The sequence below is a fragment of the Saccopteryx bilineata genome, chromosome 2 (assembly GCF_036850765.1).
Source record: "Saccopteryx bilineata isolate mSacBil1 chromosome 2, mSacBil1_pri_phased_curated, whole genome shotgun sequence".
Classification (NCBI taxonomy): Eukaryota; Metazoa; Chordata; class Mammalia; order Chiroptera; family Emballonuridae; genus Saccopteryx; species Saccopteryx bilineata.
In genome coordinates, this window is record NC_089491.1 from 179,391,090 (window position 1) to 179,401,921 (window position 10,832).

Genomic DNA, 10,832 nt, shown 5'->3' on the forward strand with positions numbered 1-10,832 from the left:
AACAAAATCCAAAATGAAAGAGGAGAAATCACCACAGACACTGTAGATATACAAAGAATTATTGTAGAATACTATGAAAAACTTTATGCCACTAAATTCAACAACCTAGAAGAAATGGATAAATTCCTAGAACAATACAAACTTCCTAGACTGAGTCAAGAAGAAGCAGAAAACCTAAACAGGCCTATTACTAGAGAAGAAATAGAAAAACCATTAAAAACCTCCCCAAAAATAAAAGTCCAGGCCCTGACGGCTATACCAGCGAATTTTATCAAACCTTCAAAGAAGACTTGGTTCCTATTCTACTCAAAGTCTTCCAAAAAATTCAAGAAGAAGCAATACTTCCAAACACATTTGATGAGGCCAACATAACCCTCATACCAAAACCAGGCAAGGATGGCACAAAAAAAGAAAACTACACACCAATATCTCTAATGAATACAGATGCTAAAATACTAAACAAAATACTAGCAAATCGAATACAACAGCATATTAAAAAAATAATACATCATGATCAAGTGGGATTCATCCCAGAATCTCAAGGATGGTTCAACATACGTAAAACGGTTAACATAATACACCATATCAACAAAACAAAGAACAAAAACCACATGATCTTATCAATAGATGCAGAAAAGGCTTTCGATAAAATACAACACAATTTTATGTTTAAGACTCTCAACAAAATGGGTATAGAAGGAAAATATCTCAACATGATAAAGGCCATATATGACAAACCATCAGCTAACATCATATTAAATGGCACTAAACTGAAGGCTTTCCCCCTTAAATCAGGAACAAGACAGGGTTGTCCACTCTCTCCACTCTTATTTAATGTGGTACTAGAGGTTCTAGCCAGAGCAATCAGACAAGACAAAGAAATAAAAGGCATCCATATCGGAAAAGAAGAAGTAAAGGTATCACTTTTTGCAGATGATATGATCCTATACATCGAAAACCCCAAAGAATCCACAAAAAGACTACTAGAAACAATAAGCCAATACAGTAAGGTCGCAGGATACAAAATTAACATACAGAAGTCAATAGCCTTTCTATATGCCAACAATGAAACAATTGAGAATGAACTCAAAAGAATAATGCCCTTCACAATTGCAACAACAACAATAAAAATACTTAGGAATAAACATAACAAAGAATGTAAAGGACTTATATAATGAAAACTGTAAACCATTGTTAAGGGAAATCAAAAAAGATATAATGAGATGGAAGAATATACCCTGTTCTTGGCTAGGAAGAATAAAAATAATCAACATGGCTATATTACCCAAAGCAATATACAAATTTAATGCAATTGCCATCAAACTTCTAATGACATTTTTTAAAGAAATAGAGCAAAAAATCATCAGATTTATATGGAACTATAAAAAACTCCGAATAGCCAAAGCAATCCTAAAGAAAAAGAATGAAGCTGGGGGCATTACAATACCTGACTTCAAACTCTATTATAGGGCCACGACAATCAAAACAGCATGGTGTTGGCAGAAAAATAGACACTCAGACCAATGGAACAGAATAGAAAGTCCAGAAATAAAACCACATATATATAGTCAAATAATTTTTGATAAAGGGGCCAACAACACACAATGGAGAAAAGAAAGCCTCTTCAATAAATAGTGCTGGGAAAGCTGGAAAGCCACATGCAAAAGAATGCAACTGGACTACAGTTTGTTCCCCTGTACTAAAATTAACTCAAAATGGATCAAAGATCTAAACATAAGACCTGAAACAATAAAGTACATAGAAGAAGACATAGGTACTCAACTCATGGACCTGTGTTTTAAAGAGCATTTTATGAATTTGACTCCACAGGCAAGAGAAGTGAAGGCAAAAATTAATGAATGGGACTACATCAGACTAAGAAGTTTTTGCACAGCAAGAGAAACTGATAACAAAATAAACAGACAGCCAACTAAATGGGAAATGATATTTTCAAACAACAGCTCAGATAAGGGCCTAATATCCAAAATATACAAAGAACTCATAAAACTCAACAACAAACAAACAAACAATCCAATAAAAAAATGGGAAGAGGATATGAACAGACACTTCTCCCAGGAAGAAATACTAATGGCCAACAGATATATGAAAAGATGCTCATCTTCTTTAGCTATTAGAGAAATGCAAATCAAAATGGCAATGAGATACCACCTCACACCTGTTCGATTAGCTATTATTAGCAAGACAGGTAATAGCAAATGTTGGAGAGGCTGTGGAGAAAAAGGAACCCTCATCCACTGTTGGTGGGAATGTAAAGTAGTACAACTATTATGGAAGAAAGTATGGTTGTTCCTCAAAAAACTAAAAATAGAACTACCTTATGACCCAGCAATCCCTCTACTGGGTATATACCCCAAAAACTCAGAAACATTGATACGTAAAGACACATGCAGCCCCATGTTCATTGCAGCATTGTTCACAGTGGCCAGGACATGGAAACAATCAAAAAGCTCATCAATAGATGACTGGATAAAGAAGATGTGTCACATATACACTATGGAATACTACTCAGCCATAAGAAATGATGACATCGGAACATTTATAGCAAAATGGTGGGATCTTGATAACATGATACGAAGCGAAATAAGTAAATCAGAAAAAACCAGGAACTGCATTATTCCATACGTAGGTGGAACATAAAAGTGAAATTAAGAGACATTGATAAGAGTGTGGTGGTTACGGAGGGGGGAGGGGGGAAAGGGAGAGGGAAAAGGGGAGGGGGACAGGCACAAAGAAAACTAGATAGAAGGTGACAGAGATCAATCTGACTTTGGGTGATGGGTATGCAACATAATTGAACGACAAGATAACCTGGACTTGTTATCTTTGAATATATGTATCCTGATTTATTGATGTCACCCCATTAAAAAAATAAAATTATTTTAAAAAAATAGAAGACTGGATAAAGAAGATGTGGCACATATACACTATGGAATACTACTCAGCCATAAGAAATGATGACATTGGATCATTTACAACAAAATAGTGGGATCTTGATAATATTATATGAAGTGAAATAAGTAAATCAGAAAAAACCAAGAACTGCATTATTCCATACGTAGATGGGACATAAAAATGAGACTAAGAGACATTGATAAGAGTGTGGTGGTTACGGAAGGGGGGGGAGGGAAGAGGAAAAGGGGGAGGGGAGGGGAGGGACACAAAAAAAACTAGATAGAAGGTGATGGAGGACAATCTGACTTTGGGTGATGGGTATGCAACATAGTTGATTGACAAGATATCCTGGACATGTTTTCTTTGAATATATGTACCCTGATTTATTGATGTCACCCTAGTAAAATTAATAAAAAAATTAAAAAAAGAAAAAGAATTTGACAATATTTAATATTAAGTACAACATCCAAGTGACATAATTTTATATTTAGTGGTATTTCAATTAGGCATCAATCTGCATATAACAAAGTTGGAAAGACCACTGTGTTAATTGTAGTTGCCTGTACTTAATTAGAATTAAACATATTTTATTTCTTTATACCTCTGTCAATGATCAAAATTTCTAAAATTAATTTGTATTTTCTCATAATTTCAAAAGTAAACATTACTAAAATTTAAATATCACAATTATAATAATAATAAAATTTGCTCTGATTAAGTTACTTAGACCAATCCCATCTCTAAATCCTCTAATACTAGGATGAGAGATTGGCTTTTTTAGGGCCCTGTCTGAATTTTGATGATATGACATTGGAAAAACTAGAGAGAACAGGAAGCTCAGTCACCATTAGATTTGGCATATTCTGTTCTTCAGAGATTTGTGTTCTAGTTTAGGGCTTGACAAACTCTTCTGTAAAGGTCTGGATGGTAAATATTTGAAGATTGACAGTTCTCTGTCACATATCTGTCTTTGTTTCTATGACACTCAAAGTGTAAAAGCCATCCTTAGCTCATGGGCAACACAAAAACAGGTCACAGACAGGATTTGGCTTGAGGATCATGGTTTGCTGATTTTATTGTAGATCACATATATAGTGAACAGCAAAGGAAAACATCTAAGTGACGTTCTTCTTAAGAGTTCATATTCCAGGACAGCTAACTAAACTCTCTGTAGTCTATATATCTTCTGTGCCTTGATGACCATAAGAAAGAGGGATAGAAATTGCTAAGTAGTTATTACTCACCTCCCAACCCTTCCGTCCCAGAATATCTGCAAAACAAACAGCTGAAAACTCAGCGGCTTATAACAATAATTACTTATTTTCACAGACCTAAGTTGATCAATTGCTGACCTAGGCCATGCTGAGCTTAGCAACTTTACTGACTTATACATGTGAGGGATAACTGGGAACAACAGAGCTAGGCTGGCCTCAGCTAGGGTAGTCGGCTCCGCTCTCATCCTCCTCTTTGGACCCATGGGCTTGCCTGAGCTTGTTTATCAGCAGCAACATAAAGATACAAGAGAGAATGCCAAAATATGCAAGTGCTTTTCAAACTTTCGGTCAAGGGTTTGTTTAATCACAGCAGAATCTGAAGTGGAACAAATAGCTGAAGGTCCAGGAAGCAGGTAGGGTTAAAGGAAGATGCAATGCAAGATATTTTCAATACCATTAATAGCTTGAATTCATTCAGATCCACTGTTACCCTCTTTTATATCTAGTATCCATTCTACAATGTTGGGCCCATAATTTTTGTCATAACAAGATGTCCTCACCCCTTTCTCATTTTAAGATGTGGCTGGTCATAATCTCCTGGAGATTTAAGAAGATTAGTGGTAAAATAAACTAAAATTTATACTGTTGTAGCTAGCTTTATCGAAGTTAAGTGTCCTTTGGACCAATTAATGTGGCTAGCGGTTTAGGTACTATAATTAGCAGCCCTCCTATTTGAACTAAGTTTTAGAGTACCCTTTGCAGAAGGTAGGGGTATTGTTTAACAATAGGAAAATATATTCAATAAAAAAATAGCTACATGAGTTGATTATGTATATACCAGAAGCTGTTTAGTGACCTATATGCACATGAGACCATTCCACATCAGTCATCCAATAAAGTAGCTATTACTGATTTCTGCTTAACATATAAAGAAACTAAAGTATATGAGGTAATTTGCATGCCCAAGTATGTGGCAGTGTGTGGCAGAATCATAATTCAAACTTGGAGCTCTCTAATTTCAAAAAATAGGCTCTTAACTATAATAGCTATACTGCCTCCTGTCCTTGAAGTCATATTTGTTTTCCTTTATTTTTACCTCTGCATTTTCTTAGAAATTATCTTGCTTTATCCTCAGTTTCTTTATATATATGTTTTTAATGCCTGCCCATCTACCTGCTCCCCTCCAGTGTCTAGGAATCTACTAGTGTTTTAGCTTTTTGTGACAGCTGGATTTATTTTTTAGCATATATTTACTCCCCAATGATATTGGGTTTGACTGTCTGATGTGCTTTGGCTGGCAGAATATTGGTGGACATGTTAGTGGACACAAACAGTACCTCCATATTTAACTAGACTTTAGTGCTGTAAACTTAACATTTTATCCTTTGTCCTATAATCAGATGCATGAAACATGTCTACATGGGAGCAAAGAAACCCAGCTGACTTCAACCTGGATTAGAAGAACCACAGTTAACCTGAAGATTTATGAGAATAAATGCTGTTTTAAGTCATTGAGTTTCAAAGTGGTTTATTATGTGGCTCAGACCTTTGGCTTCTTAGTTGATTTAAGGCTTCTAATAAGCTAGAGCTGTTCCATAAACAGCAAAGTATTATTACAAGATAAAAAAAAAAAAGGTGTGAAAGTTCTCTGAATGGTGGCTAGCATGGTGGTCTCAATAAATATTTACTTTGCCTTTTTTGGGTAGTAACAACTTTGTCATTATTGTAGGAAACTGCAGAATGGTAAGCAACCATTATCAGAGAGTAAACTGTTGATAACACTTACTTTAATTGTGGGTAGGATTAAGGAAGGAGCAGAAGAAGGCACCCCAATTGGGGTAAAAAATACAGGGATAAAGATTGTGGAAGGGTGGGGATAGCAGTCAGTTGTGATTACAGTATGCCTGGAATAGGTTTGTTTAGGAGTTGGTAATAAATGTTAGAAATGTACAGTGAGAAAATATTGTCAAAGGCATTGAAAGAATGACAGAGAAGTTTACACCACATGGGACAGTGGAAAGCTTTTACAGAATCATTTTGAAAATAATGATCTGTCTTATGATGAGATGGTTAAAATCTTTAGTTTGAAAACATGTTTTAACTGGCTACCCTATGATGGTTGTGTATCAAATAGTGCTTGTTAATTCTATTCATATAAATGGAGAATTAGGCATTGTGAGGGTTAAAAAAATGGAATACGACATTGTCCCTTCTATAATACGAGTTATACATTTATTTCAGCTGTAATACGAGTTATACATTAATAACATAATAAATGTAAAAGAACTAAGAGAATCTAGGTGATGGAGATGACATGCAATTCTGGTTCGAATTTCAGTTTGTTTCTGGGTAATGTTTCCAGGAGTCTTGGCAATTGCTGGGAAAACAGCTGAGTTAGGCTTGCTCGTTTGTACTTTGCTTGATTAGTGCATGAGCACTGGAAAGTGCTACATGTGTAGTGTATAGTCTATGTAAGGCTACAGGTGCTGGTCCTCAGGGTTAATGGCGGATTGCCTGCTCACCACTGTGAGGGGCCATTTGCTGTTCACTTGCCTCGAGAAGCGGTTCCCCCTGCCTGTTTGCTTGTCCACTGTTATAAGCCTCTATTAAATGGGAACAGCCCAAGGCTTTCTGGCTCTGCGGTTTCTTTACTGTCTGCCTGAATCCCATGTGAACCTGCCTGGCCTCGGCCAGTGGCATTATAGTGATTCTGCCTTCTCTCCTCGTACTTCGTTTGTGCCCAGGAGGCCCAGAGGCAGAGGCAGCTGCAATTGTGCTCCTCCTCGGTGCTATGCAGGAAGGTCAGGACAAAAATAACATCCAAAGATATTTTGGCACTAACAACATGTAGCAAGAAAGATGGGCAGTTCATTCCAACCCATGAGATTTCCAAGGAGACAGAAAGCGAGACAGAGCAAAGAATACAAGAAAAGACTTGCTAAATATCATTGAGAATAGAAGTTGAATTAAGCACAGTAAATGTACCTACCAACCACAAACAGAAGACCACTGCCCAACAGAAGACCACTTAAAAGTTTGGAGGCTACAAATGGCAGGCTGCAAAAAGTCACAGGAAGTGCCCCAAAGAAGGGAAGTGAGTTACTGAGTCCTGAGTTGGTGGCTGCGGCATCTGCTATCGCAGATTCCCTGCCTTTTCACAAGCTAGCAGACAGCTGCCAGGCAGCTGCAGCAGTGTGAGGAAGACTCAAGACACAGGAAGATGGAGAAGGACCTAAGTCATATCAGATATAAAAACGGCCAGATGTACCACAGCTGGAGTTAGTACAAGACCAGGTCATCAGCTTCAGTTTGATGGAGGCTCTGACAGGATGTCCGCCAGGTGAAGACTGTTGATCTTAGAAAAAGTTTTAGGAAAAATATATCCAAGGGGAAGAAACTTAATATATATATTTTTTATATTAAGGCAGCTACTGAAAAGGTACCTGACATAGAAACAGCACCTTCACTTTGAGGTGTGGAATTTGCTAAGCAGTTAGCTGCAGTAAATGAACAGCCTTTCAGAAGGGTTTTGGAGAGATGATCCAGTGAATGACAGAGAGGAAACTATGGGAGTTCCCAGGTAACAACGAAGCAGGTTTTGATAATGTGCTTTAGAATTTCATGAACATATACTTCTGGATAAATCTCTGGAGGATTTTCTAAAACAAGGACTGTGGGGAAAAGGGCTGTTAGGCTTGCTCAGTGGTTCAGGGCTGCAGGCACTTGGCCTGAGTGGCACGTGGGCGAGCGGCAGCGCCCCTGTGTGTGTAGTCTATGAAAGGCTGCGTGCTTTCCTTCTAGCAGCGATTCTCCCAGATCGCTCTCCTGCCACCCTGAGATGTGGTGTTCTCTGCTCCCTTACCTTTCACTGCAAAAAGCAGATTTTCTTCTGTTTATTGACTCTTTCCCTTTTGTTGTTTATTCTCTCTCCTGTCTTTGCGAGCCTCCAATAAACGGGTATGGCCCGATGCTTTCCAGCTCCGCATTTCCTCTACCAGCTGCCTGAATTCAGTGAGAACCTACCTGTCTGGCCTCGGCCACTAGTATTAGAAGGACGGACCAGTTTGCTACTTTATGGCAAAAACCCATATCTGAGTGTTAAAAAGTGGAACACAATGAGTGGTTTAAAAATTATTTTAATGACAAAAAGGACATTCTAAAAAACGTGACATACAGTTCAATTGAAGTACATGGGAATTTTTATTTCAAGCTGTTGGAGATTGTATTATAACTAAATAAAATAAATTTATTATGAACAAAAGAATATAGGTGATTCAGAGAGTAATTACTATTAGGAGGATGGAGGCAGTTTTATATGAGGTTGCAAATGGACTTACTAGTAACTTGCTCATAATGGGAGAATAGAGGGCAGAATTTAAAAATGATGTCAAAGCTTTTAGTCTAGGATACTGAAATAATGGTGTCAGCACTGACAGAAATAAAAATCTGGAAATTATGGTAATATTAACTTTGCATCAATTTCATAATTGAAATAGGTTTTGATAAGCCAACCAAATATTTTTGATTCAGTTCTAAATTCTGTAACATACTTTACAACATAACACATTTGTTTTTTAAGAGTTAACCTCATTGAACTCAGGATGTTTAACTCAAATGGTGTTTAAATGAGTAATGAATGAGGAAATATATCCCCATTTGTTTCTTCTTGCATGTAAATGTTCTGGAAAATATGAACAAGCACTTACCTTTGCTAAAAATGTATTATCTTACAAGCCATCTGTGGTACCTTACCTTTTGGAAAGTTTTGAAGGTGGTGTCGAAATAAAAATTTAATGTCACTTTGAAAAATTTAACTATAACTTGAAAAGTTTGATAATAATCGCAACATATATAAAAACATAGACATATGAGAAGTGAAATTTTTATTGTACTGCAACAGAACTTTAGCAAACACAAGGTTTGGTCTAAGGAAAGAAAAACCCAAGCCAATTCCATGAAGTCTTGGAAAATATGTACAAAGACATTGCCAGTAACATTACATTCCAATCAGTAACACATGCTTTTCTTGAGGTTAAAATTACTATTTTAAATAAGTCAGCAAAGACAGTAAAATTTCAGCAGATGCTATTATTTTTTAAGTTTTTTATAAATGCTGTAAGTCAAACTACCTCCACTCCCCGCCCCATGATTGTCTCTGGCCTAGAAGCTCTAAAATGCTATTTTTGTAGACAGGATAAGGCACTTTCATCTCTCAGGACCTGTTTTCTCCTCTGAGCAATGAGAGGTTAAAACCTGACTTCCTCTCTCTCTCCTTCTTCCCAACCTCTCTTTCTCTTTCCCTCTTTTCTTCCTTCCTTGAACTTTTATTGACAGCCTTCTTTGCATACTAAATTAGACTCATATGTTTTACCCAGAATACTATAATTCTTAACATATTTCTCTACCTCCAGTATTATTGTCCCCAAAGTCATTCTCAAAAAAAAAAAGTATGAGTAATAAATCTAAAATTCCAATGTGACTGTGTCCTTTCTTGGTCAACTACAGATCGTTCTACCTGATATTCCTTCCACTGACCTTTCCATAGCTTCATTTCAGGCCTCATCTCTGTAGTCTCTGAATTCAGCATTCTCTGCATGTAGTGAGAGTTCTCTCTGATTTTGTGTATAAGCAAGCTCCTATTCATTCTTCAAACTCTTATCAAATGTCTTTCTTCTGAACTACCTTCAGAAAGAGTAATTCTTGTCTCTAGTCACTATGCTTGGCATTTGCCACTATGAAGTACTTATTCCATTGTATCACACTTATTTTTATCATGTTGTCTCTTACAGTCCTGAGCACAGTGCCTTGCATATAATGGGTGGTCAATAAATATGTGTTGAGTTGTGAGTATTTTAGTAATTTTTATTTGGAATTGAAGTACATGAGTGCCCTCAATTCTTAATATCTTTTAGATAAATCCAGTAATCACTGAAAGTTAGAGGAGCAGGAAAATGTGATTTTAATATTTCTTAATCTAAAAAATTTATATCTGAGATATTAACAACTCAATAAAGACATAAAATTTGTGATCACTTTAAGGTATGGAGAAATGCCTGAACTTCTTCTAGGTGTTAAGAAGGCATTGAACAATTGTTCCTACTATGGATTCCTAAGCTATTTCTGTTGCCCAAAATCAACACATCTGTTTCCTGCCCTGGAGAAAAATTCTTTGCTCACCTGTAGCTTAACTTTATGTTATGTCTTCTGACATGTACTTGGAACGCCTGTGTGACACATTTTCCTATAAATCTTGCTACAGTGTTCTTTGAGCCAACTTGACCACTTTGCCTTATAAAAACACTATAAATTCCAGGATCTAATTGGCACAAGGATTACTTTTCCAGAGATGAAGCCAGATGTAGAGCAGGTCCCCTGTTATGTTCTCATAGCTAGACTTCTTCTTCTTTATTTTCTAACAGAGTCTCTTTAAACAATATTAGGAAATTGAGTGAAAAAATATTTTCAAAGGGTAGTTGAGCTAAAATTTTAATAAATACATAGAAAATGTCATCTTTACTCTTTTACAACCTCTGACTAGTTTTTTTCAGCACCTACAAAAATTTTACAAAAAGTTGACTTTTAAAATGTAGATTAATGCCTTTGCTTACTTGACATAATTGTATTAACTTCATAATGTAAAACTTTAAATCTTATATAGTTGTTAAAAGAATCTTTTAGAAAAAAACATTGTAAACATTTGCCTTT

General features: G+C 36.3%; 1 pseudogene; it reads left to right on the forward strand.

The window, feature by feature from the left end:
* The first annotated feature begins 4,388 nt into the window (after positions 1-4,388).
* Positions 4,389-8,358, forward strand: LOC136322387 (small ribosomal subunit protein mS31 pseudogene; annotated as a pseudogene).
* Positions 8,359-10,832: the final 2,474 nt, after the last annotated feature.